Here is a 22,152-nt window from a genome sequence, read left to right on the forward strand (position 1 = left end):
TAGTTTTGTATTGAGAGTGTTGTAAAAGAGAAGAGATTCAGAGAAACTTCAAGAGTTTGGTGGAGGACTTAAGATAAGTTTTTATCTTTTGTTTTAGACTACTTTTACTACTTTTTGTTTTAATTGAGACTTGTCGTTGGTTTGACAATGATTTCTACTTTTAAACTAAAGTGTGATTTTATTTTCTCCATAGATTCTGAGTAGTTTTCTTTATCTTTCTTCTTAAAATGATAAGTAATTAAGTGTTGGATGAAAGTTGTGGAGAGTATTGATCTTTAATGTTGGAAGAAGTTGTGATGAATTAAATCTATGTACTTTATTTGCTTCTTGATTTGACCAATCTAGATGTTAAAATTTCTTGTGAGAACATGTAAAATTGGGCTGATATTGTCACAGTCAACAATTCGAAAGAATCACATGATGTTGTATGAATGAGAATGTAGTTCATATAATTGAGTGCAAATAAATAAAGAAATATTCATTGAAGGGTGTATAGTTAGAGGACTTTAAAGTGACTAGTTAAAGCCCCCAACTTGATTTATTGTTTTAGGTTCTGATACGAGATGTTAGCCCCTAGGTGGAGGGAATCGAGGGAACTCTAGAGTGAGAGATAGTATCTTCCTTGCCTAGTCGGCCTTCAAAACTATTCAAGCTTTAAATTAATTAATGTTCTTTATAGCATCTCTAGTAAGAGTAAAGAATATTATTGCTCCTATTTAGCCAAACACAATATGCATACTTCCACAAAAAGATTTCTATACTTATTACTGATTCTTGCTAAGGAGAAAATATTTTCATATTTAGTGATTTTATTCTACAAAAGCTCAAGTCATCTTTTTAAGTTTGTTCTGTTTTAGTCAAAATATTAAAATTACAAAAAATATTTAAACTTTCTTTACTACGAAAACAACTTTAGTTTAAATAATTGTCTTCTTAAAAATAAAAAGTTTTCCAAAAAGTGCATATTTCATATCTTCCCTGTGGGTTTGATATTCAGGTCTTAATCTGAAAATTCTATATTACTTGATAACGATACGTATACTTGCGCAGTATCCAAATATATATAAATTAAAATTTAAATTCTTATTTTTCTTCAAGATCAAGTTTTTTGTTTTGTTGTGAAATAACGAAATATAAGTGAAAAATATAATCAGAATTATTATTATACTGTTGCATATAAACAGTTTCAGGATCATCAAGCTCAAATTTGTCTCACAATGAATCGCAAAGATTTTTGCATGAGGATTCGATGCTGCGGACGCATCTTTCGGTTGAGGGCCTTTACTTGATATTGAAAATAATTTTGATCAACAGAAGTGCCGCAATTTAAACACAATACAGTACAAACAGTACCGTGGAGCTCAAGAGGTTCACTGCCAGCGCGATGATGCAACCTGTCAACATTTTGGGTGACCATGAAAATGACTCAACTGACGTTTTCCAATGTGGCTAGTGCAATATGACCTTCACTAGTTTGTGCAGCAATAAACCTTCTCCATCCAGCATAACTCCTTGCCCAGCATCGCCTGCGAGCATGACTGGAGCGAACAAACTCCCTCTGTAGTCGGGAATTTCAGATTCAGTGCTTAGTCCTGCTCCAGTTAATACCATGAGCCTTTGACTCCTATCAAAAAAATTGATATAGACAATTTAAATCTTTCATGTCCAGAGGTTTTGAATCAGAAATGATTTCCTTATTCCTCATAAATTGGATCAAAGATTTATTTTTGCTTTTTTGTTTCGCCTCAATAGTAGAGTGGCAGCATGACGCTAGCAATTTTCTTACAACAAAATGAAATTGAGAACCCCTAAACCAGTTATTAGTGCACAACCTACAATTACGACCTTCGAACATTGTTCCAAGAGCATTAAATCTTTGATAGCTGCCAATTCATCAAAGCTAATATAAAATCCAGCTTTTCTGGCATCCTCAGAATGATGATATTCAATATTATTTGTAGTGCTAATAAATGTCAAAGCGGCCTACTGAACATATAGAGGAACTTGAATCTTTTACTGGAAGTTGCGTCTGCGAGCCTCATCCTCTAAGATTTCACACGCAGCACTCAAATCCCTCCCAAATTCAGGATCACTCCTTAAATGAATTGCAGCAATTTTATTTTTCTTTGTTGATGAAATGAGATCACTGACTTTTCTTTGAGAAATCATAATTACTTTCTGAGGCTTTGTGCAGAACCTACACTACAATGCCCCCCTCCGAGCACTTTCTTCATCTTCATAAACTAATCCAGAAAGAAAGCAATCTTTCTGCATAAATCACCCGTTTTCCTGGGACTAATGCCCAGAGCTCTGAGGAGCTTCAGATTTCGGAGTGAGGGAGTCTGAAATCTGTCCGTATGGGGCTCTGAGGTTCTTTCTGTCACGTCCCGTATATGAGAGGTGAATCGGAAGGGCGGGGCCGGATGGACTTACTGCAGTGAGGAGGAGGCAGCACCGACGTTCGCAGACGAGGAGCGCCTACGGCATGCGAAGAGCGGCGACGTCAACGCGGCTTGAGGTATAGGGTTCGCAAATTAGGAGTTGTGGCTGGGAAGTTTTTTTTTTCGCCAAAACCACTGATGGAGGAGGGATGCGTCCAAAAGAATGCCTCAGTTTTTTTCATATAAGATTATTATATAATATATTACATTATATAATATATTATATTATATAATAACAATAATAATAATGTTATAATCATTATTCGCACATTTTTAGCTCGTATACGTCCTCGCTACGAAGCGGATGTCTTTTCTAACTAATATCAAAGTTCTGGACGCGTTGGTGCAGTCTATTTCATCATCCGGGGTCGTTCAAACCACTTTTTCAGCAATTTGGGCGAAAACAATAATTTACGCATTTTTACTCCTCCCGCAAAATTGTGGTGCAACAAGCGCCTTTTCCAAGTGGAATCGACGCTCTGGACTCACTTGCATGGTGTGTTTCGTCATCCAATGTCGTTTGAACGAGCTTCCCGGTGATCGAGCCAATTTTGCTCGCAGCGCGACGAATAATATTTTTTGACCCAATCGGAGTCGTCCGATGTGACAAATGCTGATCGGCTTTCACCCAAGTGAAAGTCAAAGCCTAGCAAAATGAACCCAGCTACGTGCCCCTCAACATGTGTTGAAAGGTATGAAATGGATATCTTGCGCTACAGGGTTAACTCATTTGCATAAAGTACGACCCTGATGCGCTCGAGTGGAGATCCAACACATGTGACATCAAAAATTGATGCCAACAAAGGACCCCGAACAAGTGTGGTGCGCCGCTGAGGCATGGTGCACTTGTTGGCATCATCCTCAAAAGAAAGTCTCTTCTAGTAGTCGAGGTGAAATCCCAAGAGAAGACTAAAAGAACCTCAATAAAGTCAGATAAACTGGACAGGGTATGGTTGAGGGTGTAGCTAGCCAATCGAAACTGGTCAACCACAAAAATAAGTTCAGAGTCCGTAAAGTCATAACCTAGGAGGGTGGTTCAGGGGTCGTAAAGGCATAACCATAGAAATAGGTTCAGAGCCGTAAAGGCATAACCTAGAAAATAGGTTCAGAGGTCATAGAGGCATAGCCTAGGAATGAGTTCAGAGGTCGCAAAGGCATGTCCCAATGGATCCCAACCAGGCTAGATAAACTGGACATGATATGGCTGAGGGAAAGTTTGCATGACCATATTCGAAATGGCACATTAATCTGTCTGACCACGTTCAAAATAACAGAATCGATATAAACCCCATACCTGACTTTCTTTGAAATGGTAGGGGAGAAGACTCAATCATCTCGTGTGACCAAGTCTCCTGTTATGTTTCCTCTGAAAGAGACCTTGATTGCAAGTCTAATTGATCTCCTTGAGACGAAACACCCAACACATTAATCAGGCAGCTAAAAAGCACAACATATCCTGATCAGAGGTGGCGATCAAACCAGTGACTTAATAATATGGCCAACCGATAAGGATGGTTCAGAGGCCCTGAAGGCATAACCAAACACAGTGGTACATGGGTGATACACATAAAAATGTGAAATTTTTCATATGCTTTTAATGCCTATATTTAGTGATTTTCAATGATAATGCACTTTAAAGGAAGATATTTTGTGCACTTTAAATGATAATGCACTTTAAAGGAAGATATTTTGTATATTTTTTATTTCAGGTACAGAAAATGGAGTTTTGGAGAAAAAAAGCACAAATAGTGCAATTTCAGTGCTTTTTTCTCGTCATTTTCTGCTCTTCAGCGCTGTCGATGCTGGCTCTGGCGCTGCCTGCGCCCACCCTGCGCAACTCCATTTTGCTTTGTTTGGCTTCGTTTTAGTTCTGTTTCGCCTCGTTTCAGTTGTGTTGCGTTCCTAACAGATAAACCTACAAAATAAACATAAAAACAACTTTTTTATAAAGTGTATTTTCATTCAAAAATGTGTGAGAAGTATAAATGAGATTAACCATAGAAAGTCATACCGAAATGTGCGAGGACAAAATTTTCTTTCTTGCTTATTTTTTGCTCCAAATTGCACCGTTTTTGCTTCTTTTTTCTCCAAAACTCTATTTTCTGTACCTGAAACAAAAAATATACAAAATACCTTCCTTTAAAGTGCATTATCATTGAAAATCACCAAATATAAGCATTAAAAACATATAAAAAATTGCACATTTTTTAGATGTATCAATGGGCCATAAAGGCATGACCACAAAAATAGGTTCAGAGGTCGTAAAGACATAACCTAAGAATGAGTTCAGAGGCCATAGAGGCATAAATCAAGCTAATGGTTTAGAGGCCATAGAGGCATAACCACGAAAATAGTTTCAGAGGTCGTAGAGGCATAACCTAAGGGTGGGTTCAGAGACCGTAGAGACATGACCCAAGGGACCCAAGGAATGTCTGAAGGCAAAATGCTCCCGTTAATGAACCGACCCAAAAAGGCATGTGGTTCGAGAAGAATCAAAGTATAAGGCTATATGAAGCCAAAGGTGTCAAAAAACAAGATATCTTCATAATAGAGCTGACTAGAAGGTCATATAACTCGATGAACATGGCTAGAAAGCCAAAAGTGTCCGAAAACAGAATGTTCTCATAACAGAGCCGAATTTAAGGTCATATGGCTCAAGAAACGTGGCTATAAAACTAAAGAGTGTCTGAAGACAAGACTTACTCATATTGATTTGACTACAACCTAGTCGAGCTCGAGTGACATCGAACATATGATTATGTAAAGCCGAAAACGCTCTCATAAAGAAACACCAAAGCGGATATATGGTTTGAGAGGCTTCAAAGCGAAATGGCTACAAAACCCGATGTGCCTCAAAATGAGGTCTTATCATCAAGGGTCAATCAAGTAGAGGTAATAGTTTCATTGATCGGAACATCAAATGATCAGGGAGGTTTCTATCCCGATCAAAATAGTCTACAAGGTATGTATCATGACCAAACATCAAATAAGGCTGGAGATATGTATCCTGATATAATATATCAAATGCCGCAGGAGATATGTATCCTGACGAAATATCAAATGAGCAACCATGCAGCATAACAACCTAAGGTATCATGCTCAAAATATAGTCAGACATCCAAGTAATCTGACTAAACATGGATCGGTGGTAAAATTGATACATGTCATTCAACTTGGCGGACAAAACCAACCAAAGTAGTCAATACGAAGATATGGTTATATGACCAAGATGGTCTAACCATAAGAGTGCTTCCACAAGCACCAACGAGACGACTCTCATCAGGAATTATCCTATTTAGCAAGCTAATGTTTGCTGGGGAGGCATCAAGTGTCTCGATGCAGACATGGGTCAGCTACCTGACTAACACAGCATGTCGTTCAACGGGGTGGATAAAACCAATCAAACCAGTCGAAACCATCAAATGGGGTTAGATATCAGAGATGTCTAACACCAGAGTGCTTTTATGTTAGCACTAACAAAGCAACATTCGTTGGGGATCCATGAATCAGCCATCAGACTAATCAAGATGGTACTCGACATGACAGATAAAACCAACCAGATCAATCAAAAATATCAACGAGGTTACATGACCTAGCACGGTCTAACCCTCAAGGGTGCTCCAAGTGAGCTAGCGAGGAAAATCACATTTAGGATTCTCTCATGATATATCAAAGTAGTTTTGCTGGGGAGACATCAAATATCCCGATGTGGACATGAACCAGCTGAGCGACTGATACAACATGTCATTTGATGGGGCAAACCAAACCAACCAAATCGATCAAAAATATATCATCTAGGTGGACTCACAGGTCCAAATGTAGGGTGCTTTAAGCAAGCACTAGCAAAGTAAGTCTCGCTAAAAGGTCTCTCAGAACTAGCGAAGTAGCTATCGTTATGGAGAGCTCAATGGATATTTCTTACAAGAACTGGATAAGATAATTCTTGTCGAGTAAAATATCGGAGCAAACGCCAGGCATCAAAAGTGGCTCTGACTAAGAACATGGATCGGATAGATAATAGACGATGTATAAACCCGATAAGACATGTCGCTATGGCAAGGAAATGAAAATTGACTGAGTCAGGATTATCAAAAAGGGTGGATGAATATAACATACCAACCCTACATATGATACTGCTACCAAAGATTTGGTAGAATGAATTCCGTTGTGGAATTGCTGCAGTATCTAAGAATTGTTGGTCAAAACATAACACCCCAACAGCAATGGTATGTTTCTCTAAGGTTGACCAAGAAAACATCCCTCAAAGGGGAAAACACCACACTCATTTGAAGTGAGTGGGATACTCCAATTCGGACCCATGCGAGGTGCTCAACCGAATAGAGGTGGTAAGAAATGGAGTATAGTTTTCCTGCACAAAAAGGTATCAGTCGAACTTGACCTTGGTCAGTCGAGACACCTGAGAAAGGTTGGGAAAGTTAGAGTGCACCAACCAAATGGTGTTTGGCAAAAATCATAAGGCAAAACCCAAAACATATCCCCTAAGATAGAATACACCACACTCATTTGAAGTGACAGGAAGAGCACATCCGTAGAAAAGAGCTTAGTTCGGACCCTATGTATAATGGGTAATGAAACCAAAATGATAGGAAAGGGCATGACTTTCCCTGCATAAGGTAAATATCAATCGAAATTGACTTCCATCAATCGAGATATTGCAAAGGTTAGCTAGGCAACATTTGCTAACCATGGAATGCTTAGTTATAAAGCTAAGTTCAAATCCTCTAAAAAGAGGGTATATTCCACTCTCATTTAAGGCGAGTGAGACAAACGTATCTACCATGCTCATATATGATGAGTGGGACACGATCATTCGGACTCGCTTGAAGCAAGGGACCGAAAAGAGAGGATAAGAGAAGTAATTAGCTTCTCTTACACCGATTACTAGTTACGTCAGGTATAAGTCGTCCGTAGGACTTTTCACTTTGCCTGTTTGAAAATTCAAAAATCAGTTTTAAGAGATGCTCAAGACCTCTCTTACGTGCAATGAAGCACAAAAAGGGTACGATATGTCATATCAAATGCCCACTAAGAAGACTAGTCAACTTCCAAAGGAATGACTACCGAACCCTAGGGTCACCGCATAAAGCGTAAGAGAAAGTGGGTGTGCAATATATCATACGTCATGCCCATAAAGCTATTGAGAGCCATCCATGTCATTCATATTTTTTATTGGCATATATATTTTTTATCTCTGGCATAAGTCGTTATCAGAAATGATCTGGTGTAACATACCAAATTGAACTGGTATGAGAAGCTCTCATGTAAGCATCTCAAATTCATAACCAGTTATACCATGCAAAACATAATGTTTGCAAAATTCAGGTCCAGGTGGGATTTTCCTTAAGTACTCTTCCCTAACCCCTTTTCTTTAATTCTTTTCACCCTTAGCCTAAGTAGGCCTCGTCATTTGTATCCGGATGTCAAGGAAATTCTTTCATTTTGGAGATGTTTTTAAATCCATTACTAATTTATCAGTCATCCCCATGTCACTTAACAATTCTCTGAACCTCAATATTCTAAGGATCTTATCAGGAGAATTTTGAAATCAAAAAGTTCTTTATATTGAAAGTATCAAAATTTTTTTTTGATTTCTCACTCACTTCAAGCTTCTTCTCAGGAGTGTTGGCCAATTTTTTTATTTTTTAAGGCCTTTTTGCAAATTTTTTTTTAACTGAGAATTACTATATATGGCAGAGTTTCTTTTGTAATAAAAAAAATTTCTTTTGACTCAAAATTCTCCCGAATAAAGATTCTTAGAATTTCATGATCCATTACTTATTAAGCTTTCATCGGTCTAGCTGAATGGAAAAGTAAGAGATCTAAATAGTTTCTGAAACTACTAACATCTCAATGACACTCATCTAGTCATTCTGAGGTGCTCTCAGGACTTAGGTGAAAGTTCATTAAAGGAAGGGATTAGGTCATCATGACTTAATTTGAATCCCCCAAACCATGAGGATTTGTGAATCCTATGAAGGTGCATACATGGTCTGGTCCAAGTTTATCCTCAAAATCTATCCTAGGTTCAATCTTAAGAATCATCAAAGGCAAACCCAAGATAAGATCAACTAAGGGGCGCAGTTCTTTTCAGAATCATCTCAACGAGCTCCGAAAATTGGAGTCGGAGCATCAAGAGGTACAAGGGTAAGAAACCACAGCCTCTTGATTATGATATATCTCACTTAGAAAAGTAGAAGGGTCTAACTGGTAATGTCGGATATCGAGGTATCCCGATGAGTCATGAATTGATTTATAGAGGCTAAGAATCTAATCAGTTCAACATGAGTATCAACAAGTAATAAAAATCAACCAAGTCAAACAAAAGCATATCCATGAGATTGGATATGGGAGAGTGGATCAATCTCACAATGATGCTCGCACCAAGAACAGACTAAAAATTCAATAAGGATCTTAAAAAGATGAGGCACCAAATCCTAGTCAAGTTTAAGGCAGACTTACTAGATCAAATGCTAAACAAATAGAGTTGTCTCAGCAACAAAATGCTTTCATCAAGAGCCTAGCCAAAAGGCAAACCGGCTCAAATTGATTAAGACACTCTCAAACAGTCTAGAAATGCGTATCCCAGGTAAACATGGATTGATCAAGACTAACAAGGTAGTCTAATTGATACAACATGTCATCAACAAAGAGGTTTTGGGGTGTCCCCCATATGAAGTATAAAACATCCATAATAGCCTTGCTTAATAGGTGAAAAGAGCTAGCATAAAACACTCTTCAAAGCAAAGGCAAGTAAACCCCTCGCAGTCAAATGTAAAAAGTCGTTTTAAATGCAGTGTCGGGATATCAAAAGATGTGGTGGCAGTAATTTGCCTAACCCACTAGGTATTCGCCAAAGTAGGGTGATCATCTTTTGTCCTAAAAAAAGTGAGAATCAACAGGGGTGCGCCCTGGATATCCCTTTATCAACATAGGAAAAAATTCATGTAGCCCGATGAAGAGGAAGCCACAACATTTTTCTTATGACTTATGGAAAGAAAGTGTGGGCAAAGCCGCTACATCAGGATCATCAATGATACTTGGCACAAAATTTGGTATAGTGGCTCTAAGTACCACACCAAGGGTCCCATGCAACACTTCAACAGGTCTCATGGCCTGCACAGCAGATGACAGTCATCCCGACCACATAACGGACCGACAGGTGAATCCCGGTCTCCTACTTTGAGAGCCTATAGGATAAGAAGAATAAAGAAGTTTGCTAGAACATCTGAAGGATCCAGATAAGGGACTTCTTTCATGGAAGAGGACCCAATCCTCGTAGAGGAAAACTGCTCCAATAATCTTCTTGGCAATGAGATTTGTAGTGGAGTCATCAATATGGACCACATGTTTAGAGCAATCTGCGTCCTAAGGAGGGAGAGTCCTCACAACTATCATGATCGTGGTATAATCCACACAACCCGATAATACAACAGAGCAATTCTCAGCCTAAGGAGCGCAAAGTGTCCCATCAACTGGAACCACAACAAGTAAAGAGACCTGTGGCTAAGTGCCGCCGTAATTGCAGCAATTTATTCATATTTCTCTAGACGCCCTTGCTCAGTATAGACGCCCTTGCTCAGTATATTTACAGGTGAGACCTCAGAGAAATTCGGAATAACGGGAGCTGGGATGATCGTCAAACCAGCAAAAACATTTCCTCTAAAAGAGGATGTTGCTCTTACAATCTTCTAAGTCAGAGAACTCATGGTAGCAACTGCAACATAGACTGCAATGTGAGAACAACCTAAATCCTAGGGAGGAAAGAACCTCCAAGCAATCATGGCTAGAACATAGCCTACACAGCCAGATAAAGGAGAGAAATAATTCTCAGCTAACGGGATTTGAACATCATCCCGAGCTGGAACCGAAAGAGTCATGGCGGGGACATACCACGCCGCCAGAGGACAGTACCGTAAAAGGTAACTCAAGCCCTTATAGATAGTATAACATCTGCGAGATGGAAATCCTCAAAACACGGAAGGACAACAAAAGAGGCCAGGAAATGATAAAGAGCTTTGTAGCACATTGCCATCTAGCATTAGTCTCTTCCTCGAGGGAAAAGTAGTACCAATACGAGATACCACAACAAAAGGAGTGCCACATAGACAACTCCTCCTTTCCAAAGGAAGGCATGATGCAAAAGTCCAACAGGGACGTGGTCCGCACAACTAGGGACAGTAGCAAATCGACTCACAATTCAGGGGTCAAAGACACCTCCTAAACCGGAATCGAGATAGGTATATAAACCTGAAGCAGAACATGTTGCTAAATTTACAGCAATCTATTCCTAGTCTTCCTGGCCTTCCTGCCTAATCGATGGATAGGTGGAACCTCAGGGAACCAGAACAAAAAGAGAGTCAAGACAGAAGTCACAACGATGACAGCAGAGACAAACCTACTGCTAACATAAGACTCACCTGCCTATGGCAGGGATATCCATGAGAACAGGAAGGAAGCGTCTGAAAAAGACCGTCAGGTGCTGCGGCGCGTCGCGATCGAGCGTCAGTCTGTCTCTGCAAAAGAAACAGTTGCGACATGAGCCACTGCAGCAAAAACAACTTGATATACACGACTCCCATTTTAAGGGGGAGGGCACATAACAAATGCCAAAGGGCATAGAAATGACTCAATATGCACGTCTCCCCTTTTAAGGAGGAGGGCACAGAGCGAACACCTTAGATGACGTAGGATCACGTATGGTAATCCCATAGGGGTGCTCGAAGGAACTGAAGGTTAAGACATCCTCAGGAGCATGGAAAATGCTCTGGAAGAAGGGAAAGGGTTCCCCCTGCAGTAGCGATCGTATCATCTTCCTGCTCTTCTGCATCGTGGGGCAAAAAGAGACAACGAACAGAAACAAGGAGAAGGTTATGAAACCAATCATAAAATACAATAACATCGATGCATGCAATAATGCAACAGCCAAACTATCGAGGGTGAGAAAGGGACAGAATGCATCGAGTTGCTACCTCTAGAAACTGACACATGGACAGAAAACCAAGGTCTTACAAAAGGCTCAACTGTGACTCGAATGAAGAGAACCAAATCACTATAATATGAGTGAAAATCCTAGTAAGGAGAGAGACTATAACCCCAGAAGTGAAACTCCAAGTATGGAGAGAGAGACTCTTCCCCAGCGGAGTCGCCAGATTTATTTCCGTTCATTTTTCTCTTTTTTATTTTAAAATGAGTTGTCAGCTTGTCGGTCATCATATACTTCCCCCATTTGAATAAATCTCCCTCCCGAACCATATAAATGATTCAAATGGGAGATGAATCGAATAAGAAGGGACATACGACAAAAAAAAAATAAGAGAAAAAATAAAACATGGAGAGTCTACGTGTAATAAACCTCGCAAGGATATGTTAAGAATGTCCACCCAAATAAGATTGGGCGGAGGCATCTTAAACCAATATCCGCGAAAGAAGTATCTACATAGACTACTCATAACTCGAGAGTCAGGTGTATGTACATGTCCAGGGGTCAAAAGTACTCCCAGAGGAACGTGTTTCTATTGGTTAATTACATCTTCGGGGATACCCATGCATACTCTCGATAAAAGAAGTTTAACTTCATATTATCGTATACCGGGGTATAGGCAATCAAAAAAAGGTTATTCCATGTGGGAACAGTCTCGATGCTTCAAAGCAACGCTAAGCCATCAGACAGAGAGTAAGTCTCTCACATCTCAAATGGGTAGCGGCTAATCAGCACACGGGACCCATGGAATAACCTAAATCAGCTTGACGGAGCTATCCCAACACGTCAAAGAACGTCCGGGCCATAAGGGCAGAGGACAAATCGTCGTATCCCAAATGGGTGGCAGCTCATCGACATCGGGTCGTCAAGGTGATATTAACAAAGTCAAGGAGCGATATGGCTCAAAGGGGATCAACAAAAAGGAATGTAGAGTGATTCTAAAAGCTAAAGGTAACTGGGTCGGGTACCACGGACCCTTCATACACAGCTACAAGGACCCTAAGTCTAGCTAGTCGTGAAAGTAGTCGACCCAACACGTCCTGAAATCCCCGGTCAGCAATCTGTGAATTGCAACATCCGCGGAAACCTCGGTAGCCCTAGGGTCAGAGGAATAAAACTCTATCCTATGACTATAAGTTAGAGTTCCAAGAGGTGGGACTTATATCTGTCGAAGTGGCAAGTATGTCTCAGGAAAGAAGAGAAAGTGGAGGTTCAGCTACAAAACTAGAAACACTCCAAACAAAAAGGACTTATACCCCGTTTGGGTCAGGGAGCATTCTAACACCCTAGGCGCACTAGACAACCACTTATATAAAGGTATGTTGGGTCAGTCAGGTTGGAGAAGCACGGGGACTCCTTCTCAGGACATGTAAATATGATGCAATTATCTAGAGCGATCCTAATTATTGTGGATGCCCTATTAATATATGCGGGAAAGTAAATGTTATAATTTTTAAATCCTGAATATTTTAATCCTAAATTTTAATTATCTTGAATATTTTATTTACGATTTGTAAGTAGAAAAATTATGATTTTAAGTTCTAAAGAGTCTATGTTCTATCGTGAAATCTCAGATAAATCACAGAAAGAAACAAGAAAAACACATGCAAGTGCAAACATGCAACATAATGCAAAAGATAAAACAAGTCAAATCAAAATAATAAACAGGTCAGTGTCACTGGGTCGGCAACATATCCTAGAAAAAAAAGGCAGTCGGACTCCGCGTATACATGCCCGGTCCAAATTCTATATACCAATATAAAATGCAGAATTAAGATACGGAGCACGAGCATCTAATCCTGGTCCCCTCAACGTGGTTCCCGCGCCTAACACATCGGAACCAGTGCTCGTATCTTATTTCTGCTACAGGACTTTTCTAGACTCTAAAAAGTACATAGGAAAAAAGAAATAACTCAATACTGCATAAAAACAAGTGTCAGCGAAACATCTCACATGCAAATAACGTATCATGAGTCATGCCTTAAAGGTGGGTGAACTAAATAGCACCTATAAGTAAATTGTTAGAAATCATTATTTGCTCCCCCATAGCAGTACATGTGTGTGTGCAAATAAATAGGCATGACTCCCTATAGAAAAATGACCTAACACACCACCACACATATGCAACATGCAGTCACCATAAACACAATGCAAAAGAAAGATACATGTCTAGGGCAACCAATCCAATAGAGAACAATAGTCAAGTATCAAAAAGACTATCTAGCACTCTAAATTCTAGCCTAACACACAATCTAACAAAAAGTGTGTCAACCTAGTATCTAGGTGAGGGGTAAGTCTGAGTATAGTATGACTTTGACGGGGTCTTCATACCAGCCCCATCCTAAAAATCTGAAGGATGTAAAGGGTGTCAAGAAGAGCGATGACACAAGTTAGATCTATTAGATCTTTAGCACAGTCATACTCGTGTCAATCCCGATGACTTAACTCACATTGCTCACTGGGATCAACCCAACAAGCAATACTTGTTAAGGAATCGCGACCTACACGTGGTCACTTTCCTAACAAACCTAGCTCGCTATCCATGCAAACATGCAAATGCAAATGCAAGCAAATCAAAACATATAAGTAGTGATAAGGAGTATGTCATGAAGGCGGTAACTCGTAGAAATGGGCATGCCGTGGCGGTAGGGCCCCGAAAAGAGGATATGTCGGTAAGGCAGTGACCCGAAGGAATGGGCATGCCGTGGCGGCAGGGGCCCTAAAAGAGGGTATGTCGGTAAGGCAATGACCCGAAGGAATGGGAATGTCGTGGCAGTAACTGCCCAAAAAGAGGGTAAGTCGGTAATACAGTGACCCAAAGATGGGCATGTTGTGACAGCAGAGGCCCAAAAAGAGGGTATGCCAGTAAGGTAGTGACCCGAGGGTGGGCATGTCGTGATGGCAGTGACCCGAAAAGAGGGTATGCAGATAAGACAGTGACCCGAAGACGGGCATGCTGTGACAGCAGTAGTCCGAAAAGAGAGTATGTCGATAAGGCAGTGACTCGAAGGAATGGGCATGTCATGACGACAAGAGCTCGAAAATACGGTGTACCGGTAAGACAGTGACCCGAAGGTGGGCATGCTGTGACAGCAGTGGCCCGAAAAGAGGGTTTGCTGGTAAGACAGTGACTAGAAGGTGGGCATGTTGTAGCAGCAAGGGCCCAAAAAGAGGATATGTTGGTAAAGCAGTGACTCGAAAGAATGCAACTCAAGTAGATGATATCGATAATGCAGACAAACAAGTACATGCACATACACAAGATGCAAAGGAGCAAGTGGTAGGTCGATTGGGATGGAGCATTCGGTCAAACTAAAGTGTTGTGTCAACCGTGTTGGGGTAGCCAACTAAAACACCAGTGATATGATCGGTTGAGGATGACCGATTGAGGCACAAATGGTGATGGTGCAAGTGCAAGTGCGAGACACAAGGTGCAAGTGCAATATATGTCATACAATACGTAACATGCAAGACATGTGCATGCAACCAATGAGGTGCAAACGACCATAAATGATAATCAGTCACGCTCGTACTAACGACCTCGTCAGGGAAACATAGAGCTCAGACTCTTGGATATGCGGTGTCGCTGTTTCTTGCTTTGATGAGGAAATATCGGGAGTTTTACCAGGATTTCCGAGGAAAAAATTCTCCACGACGTCACGAAATGGGCTAGCTATAAAGTTTTTTCCCATTTTGTGAGCTCCTCCATACTTTACGAAGCGAACCAGCTACAAAGTTTCCTCATTTTGCCAAGTCCGACCTCCCAGCTTCTCCAACTAAAGCTGGGGAACCCAAAGCAAGGAGAGTGAGGGACTCCGACCCATCGGGACTTGTGCTAAGGCTCACAACAAAAGAGACACACTCAGCTCTACGAGGGGTATTTGGTTTCGTAAGAAAGATCTTAACCTAAAGGCTCACTCTAGGAAATTAATGATCAATTACATAGGTACTTCAAAGCTCCGGCTCACGTTGGAGCACGCACCTCATATGGGCGATCGAACCCACACGCCTAGACACCACTAAAACCTAGGGTCAGCTAGAAGTTTAGAAGATCTCACCACCGTGACGATTGCGGACGCACCCTCTTTGTTTGCTCCAAGCTAGTCGACATCCGATCCGTGCTCCAGTGTGCCTTGTAAAAAATACACAGGACAACAAAAAGACGCAATGGGAGCAAAAGGTGAATCAGTGAGGTATGCAAAGTACCAAAAAAAAATATTGCATCATATGAAAATACGACCGACAGGTACGTACCTTCACGAGAGGAGTTGCTCAAATCGAGGCATGCTCAAATTTATCTCACAATGAATCACAAAGATTTTTGCATGAGGATTTGATGCTATGAACTCATCTTTAGGTTGAGGGCCTTTACTTGATCTTGAAAATAATTTCGGCCAACAGAAGTGCCGCAATTTAAACACAGTACAGTACAAACAGTACCATGGAGCTCATGAGGTTCACTGCCAGCGTGATGATGCAACCTATCAACATTTTGGGTGACCATGAAATTGACTCAACTGACTTTTTCCAATGTGGCTAGTGCAATATGACCTTCACTAGGTCGTGCAGCAATAAACCTTCTCCATCGAGCATAACTCCTTGCCCAGTATCGCCTATGAGCATGACTGGAGCGGACAAACTCCTGTAATCAGGAATTCCAGATTCAGTGCTTAATCCTGCTTCAGTTAATACCATGAGCTTTTGACTCCGATCAAAAAAATTGATATAGAAAATTTAAATCTTTCATGTCCGGAGGTTTTGAATCAGGAATGATTTCCTTATTCCTCATAAATTGGATCAAAGATTTATTTTCGTTTTTCTGTTTCGCCTCAATAGTAGAGTGGCAGCATGATGTTAGCAATTTTCTTACAGCAAATTGAAAATGAGAGCCCCTAAACCAGTTATTAGTGCACAACCTACAATTGCGACCTCCCGACATTATTCCAAGAGCATTAAATCTTGATGACTGCCAATTCATCAGAGCTAATATAAAATCCAGCTTTTCTGGCATCCTCAGAAAGATGATATTCAGTATTATTTGCAGCGCCAATAAATGTCAAAGCAGCCTTCTGAACATATAGAGCAACTCGAATCTTTTCTTGGATGCTGCGTATGCGAGCCTCACCCTCTAAGATTTCACACGCAGCACTCAAATCCCTCCTAAATTCAGGATAACTCCTTAAATGAATTGCAGCAAGTTTAATTTTCTTTGTTGATGTAATGAGATCACTGACTTTTCTTTGAGAAATCATAATTAATTTCCGAGGCTTTGTGCAGAACCTAGCACTACAACGCCCCCCCGAACCATCTCCTCCGAGCATTCTCTTCCTCTTCTGCATTATTTAATAAAAAGGTTACACAAACCTCATAAACAGGACTAACGCCAACAGATTCAAGCTGAATCCTTAGCGATGATTCCAGGGCTCTCAGGAGCTTCAGATTTCGGAGTGAGGGAGTCCGAGATCTGTCCGCATAGGGCTCTGAGGTTCTTTCCGTCACGTCCTGTATATGAGCGGCGAATCAGAAGGGGGCCCGGATGGACTTACCGTAGTGAGGAAGAGGCAGCGTCGGCGTTCGCCGGCAAGTAGCGCCGGCGGCATGCGAGGCGCGGCGAAGTCGGCGCGGCTCGAGGTATAGGGTTCGCAAATTGAGAGTTGCGGCTGGGAAGTTTTTTTTTTAGCGAAAAACACTTGTTTTTTTTATATAAGATTATTATATAATATATTACATTATATAATATAATATATTATATAATAACAATAACAATAATATTCTAATCATTATTCGCATATTATATGTCCTCGCAGCGAAGAGGATGTCCTTTCTAACTAAAATAAACGTTCCGGACGCGTTGGAGCAGTCTGTTTTGTCATCCAGGATCGTTTGGACCACTTTTTCAGTAATTTGGGCTAAAACGATAATTTGCGCATTTTTAACCCTCCCCCGAAATTATGGTGCAACGAGCGCCTTTTCCAAGTGGAATCGACGTTCCGGACTTACTCGCGTGGTCTGTTTCATCGTCTGGGGTTGTCTGAATGAGCTCGTCGGTGATCGAGCCAATTTCGCGCGCGGCGCGATAAATAATATTTTTCGACCCGATCGGAGTCGTCTGATGTGTCAAATGTTGATCGGCTTTCGCCCAAGCGAAAGTCCAAGCCTTAGCAAAAAGACCCCGGCTACGTGCCCCTCAACACGTGTAAATGTCTTAAATGAATATCCTGCGCTACAGGGGTAACTCATTTGCATACCCTGATGCGCTCAAGTGGACATCCAACACATGTGACATTAAAAATTGACGCCAACACCCAGGGATATTATGTCTGAACTACATCTAGGCAAAGAATGGCAACCATTAAGGATATAACGTCAAATTTCAAGGAAAGACTATACCAATTCGGGCTACTGCTAGGGCAAATAATGGCAATCATTAAGGATATTACACCAAATTTCAAGGAAAGACTATACCAGTTCGGGCTACCGCCAGGGATATTATGTCTGACTCAGAAATATCGTGAATGTGTAAAATATGTGGAAGGAATCGACGTCCCTGTACCAATCCTGAAATATCATGAGTATAGGAATTTGTTTCAAAATGTGAGATATCATGTGAGATTGTATAAGAACGTGATAGTCGTATTAATTTATAAAGATGTGAAGAATCATGTGTAATCGTATGAGAATCATGAGTAAATAAAGTATGAAATGTGCAGAATCCGAAGACTTATGGAAATGTGAAATTTGTAAGGTTTACAAGATTGTGAAAGAAAAGGCAAAATTTACTTAAGTATAGGAACAATCAACTCTTGGTGAGAAAAGTTTATTTCTTTGAAATTTTCATGATTTTTAAAAAAATGTTTTGTTGTTTATTGTTAATTAATTTTATATAAGTATATAAATATATTATGTTGAGTGTTAATCATTACATATGTTATTTTACACATCGTTCTTACTTTCTTTAGCCTTTCTCAGAATTGAGAGAAACCAAAATTCATTTGTTTTCTTAATCAATTGCCCAAATTTGCATTCACAATTGTGAAAAGAAATTTCAACACATTTTCATTAAACTATCATGTCAGGAATATAATCTGATACCAAATGTAATACCATATGATTCCATTCAAGAAGACATAATCAAAATATCTTTCGAAACCATATGAATGATCCACATATCTGAATGCTCTCTCATAAGTCAATACTAGACATATATCACTGAGTCACATTTGCATATCATCTAACTGGTGATCTACTGTCAGTATACATGTCAAAATGGTAAGTTATATAAAGACTAGCTCACCTTCTAACATATCATCGAAAAAGTAAAAGCAGTTTTTCCTAAATATATACTGAGGTGTGCTATCTTTAAATAGCTTATAGCTCATAAGGCTACAAATTTTATATCTCAAGATCAGGCTTAAAATGGAATGGTACCTTGTCTTCATTCATTCTCGTGAGAGTTATAGAAACTCTTGTATATAGCACTCCAGGGATGCAGTGTTTAGCTACATCAGCAACGTTACCTTTCAGAACCAAAATTGATCCCACAAGTAAGGGGATCTCCACAGAACCTCAAAATTCTCCATCACCGACAATCTGGATTTCCTTCCCGAACATAATGTTGCATTTGTCGATGAATGAGACCGTGTAGAATGGTCTCACAAAATTATGTTGATCAACGTGTGGAGGAATACAATCACCAACCTCGTAGATATTAACTATGCAGATTTTGGGAATACAATCTGCTGGTAAGATACGCCAAGTCACCAATCATTTAATCATCCTCTTTATGAACGACGGTAAAGGATCAACTTCGTCGTGGCGAATTATTCCAGGTGGATTTCCTTCCTTGTCCTGAGCAAAATTATAACAGCAACCATATTGCATTGTAACCCTTCCTTTACCGCGTTTTCACTTTCTGGGCTCGGAATATGTTCTTCTTATTAACTAACCAGCTCAGCCCATGTCTCTTTCCAAAAAGACACGCTTCAAAATATCATCATGCTCGCTGCTAGTGAATACATTGGTGTGCAATTCTAATCTTTCAAGTATATTAACATATTTTCCCTGAAGCCTCTGAAAATGCTCGAAGTTCTGTTTTCTCACTTTCTCATATTTCTTCAGATCATGTTCCAAAATAATTTGTAAAGAACGCATTATGCTTACAAATTGAGGAATATAAGGCTCAACTTCCATAGATCTTTCTTCATTCTTTTCCTTCTTAGAAATCACCTTTTCTTCGACCTTCACGAGTTGAGGAAGAATTTCAATTGGATGATCAGAAGTTTTTCCTTTTAATTTGATTGTCATATGTGTAATAACATTTTCATTTTCCCCTTGTTCTTTTAACTGCTCTAGCATCTTATGGATGTGGCAGTTTTGGTTTCTCTTCTGCGTGCGAGTGAGTGTTGCTTTACCTTCTGGCTGACTGTCAGTAGAGGTAGCACCAACAAGCTCACCTTTTGAAGTCATTACCATTGACTTCATCGGATTAATCGCAGCGTTACTCGACTCTGCTTCATCAATTTTTTCTAACTTTCTTTTCTTTGCAGCGGTGAATTGATTCTTACTCCTGAATTTTAGCACAGGCTTTTGCTCACAAAATTCTTCCTTATTAACTATGGTTAAGGTTGAACTTTCGTAATCTAGCTTGATCTGGTCAAAGTTGAGATCAAATTCAATCACTCCCCCTTCTTTGAACTTCTCTTTGTTAAGGGCAAAACCCATGCGGGCAAAACCCATGCCATAAAACCCATGCCATTCTTGGAACTAAAAATCAACCTTCCTTCTGACATTTTCCTGTGCCAAATCAGGAAAACAATCAGTATGTTAGACCGGGCTCAAGCAAGAACAATATGAATTCTTTAATTATTTACATATATATATTTATATATATACATTACAAAAGTATATTTCTTATGTACATATTTAATTTACATTTATGCACACACACAATATATAAATATATATATATATATATATACATATCTATACACACACACACACGCATTAGGTTTACTTTAAAGATTCAAGCTGTGTGGAAAAGAAAAGAGTGTCATGCCATAAACATGGAATTATACAGACAGAATTTATTTCAAAATTAGTTTCTTATGTTCGAGTATATTCTGTTACAATTTTAAATTTGGACCCAGTTACAACTAGAACATTAGTGCTTCTAAGAACAAGACTCTATTTCTAAAGTTTGCTCTTTCGAAACATCATGACGCATAGTACTTTTTAAGATATCGTCCATTGACAGGAAGCATAGGTCGTTATCCTTGACAATCTATTAATTGATAAGAGCCCCCAGAGTAAACCTTCTCAACGAAGAACAGTCCTTCCCAGGTTGGTTCAAATTTACCTCCTATTTTATGATGTGCAAGAATAGGTTTTCTAAGGACAAGAACCAAGTCACTGCCTTTGAAAGTCCTGGGGCGGACCAGCTTATCATGTGGTTGAATCATTCTAGCTTGATATAATTCTAAATTTTGTTGCGTTATCAGTCATTTTCCTTCCAAACTTTCTAGTTCTTCTAGTCGTAATCTGACATTCTCTTCAGTGGTAATTTTATTGGCGACGGTAACTCTGAGAGATGGAATTAAAACTACTAAAGGTAGCACAGCCTCGGGCCCATACACAAGAGCGTAAGGTGTAGACTGAGTTGGAGTTCTGAACGTGATCCTGTAGGCCCACAAGGCTTCTAATAACTACTCGTGCCAATTTATTTTATTTTCGTTCAAAGTTTTCTTTAGAATTTTGACGAGATTCTTATTAAAAGCCTCAGCCAATCATTTAGCCTTCGGGTAATAAATTGTAGAGTAACGCTAATCTATTTCGTGTCTTTTGACGAAGTTATTATTTTTTGTATTTTTGAATGCGAACCCATTATCTGATATGATTCTGTGTGGTACTCCAAAATGATAAACAACTTAATTTTTGAAGAACTACAAAACATGATGTGCTTTCACTTTCCGTAGAAGTATTGCCTCTGCCCATTTCAAAAAATAGTTCGTTGCAGCGAGTATGAATCGATGTCCCTTAAAAGATGGAGGGTCTATAGGATTTACTATATTTGTACCCCAATACTCAAATACCCATGAGGTAATTGTTGGGTGCCGTATGTTTGGACGTTGATGTAAGACCACTCCGTGTACTTGGCATTGATGACAACTTTTAACAACCTTCATACAGTCAGCCATCATCGCAGGCCAGTAATATCCCAGCATTTTGATTTTTATTTTCATATTAGGACCTAACTGATGAGCACCACAAAGTCCTAAATGTACTTCCTTAACAATTTCTTGAGCTTCTGAACCGTTCACGCATCTCAACCACATTTGGTCAAAAGTTCTTCGGTAAAGAACATTATCTATTAAAGCATATGAAGCAATTTCTTGAGCTTCTGAACCGTTCACGCATCTCAACCACATTTGGTCAAAAGTTCTTCGGTAAAGAACATTATCTATTAAAGCATATGACAAGGGTCTTTCTTTATCTGATGCGCCACTAACTTATCATCCGACAACTTTCCTGTTTGCAAATATTCTATAAAAGGTTGACACCAATCTTCTGTATTTTCTGCAGTTTCCATTACTGTTTCTTCTTTACCCAATCTATCCAAAGTATCGATAACAATTTGAGATAAAACTTGAAGCCCTTGAATAATTATCTAGATGAAACTTTCCTGTAGACATGCAAATTTCTTGGTGAGTTTGG

At 39.7% G+C, this 22,152-nt stretch overlaps 1 long non-coding RNA gene across 1 annotated transcript; it reads right to left on the reverse strand.

Moving 5' to 3' along the window:
* Nucleotides 1-1,220: 1,220 nt before the first annotated feature.
* On the reverse strand, nucleotides 1,221-16,804 carry LOC110034134. Its single transcript, XR_002295022.1, has 3 exons — nucleotides 15,697-16,804; nucleotides 15,501-15,574; nucleotides 1,221-1,624 (listed from the first exon to the last, which is right to left on the reverse strand). It is a non-coding gene; the product is annotated as an uncharacterized LOC110034134 (long non-coding RNA).
* Between the last annotated feature and the right edge of the window lie 5,348 nt (nucleotides 16,805-22,152).

Source organism: Phalaenopsis equestris, unplaced genomic scaffold (genome assembly GCF_001263595.1).
Source record: "Phalaenopsis equestris unplaced genomic scaffold, ASM126359v1 Scaffold001356, whole genome shotgun sequence".
In the NCBI taxonomy this organism is placed as follows: Eukaryota; Viridiplantae; Streptophyta; class Magnoliopsida; order Asparagales; family Orchidaceae; genus Phalaenopsis; species Phalaenopsis equestris.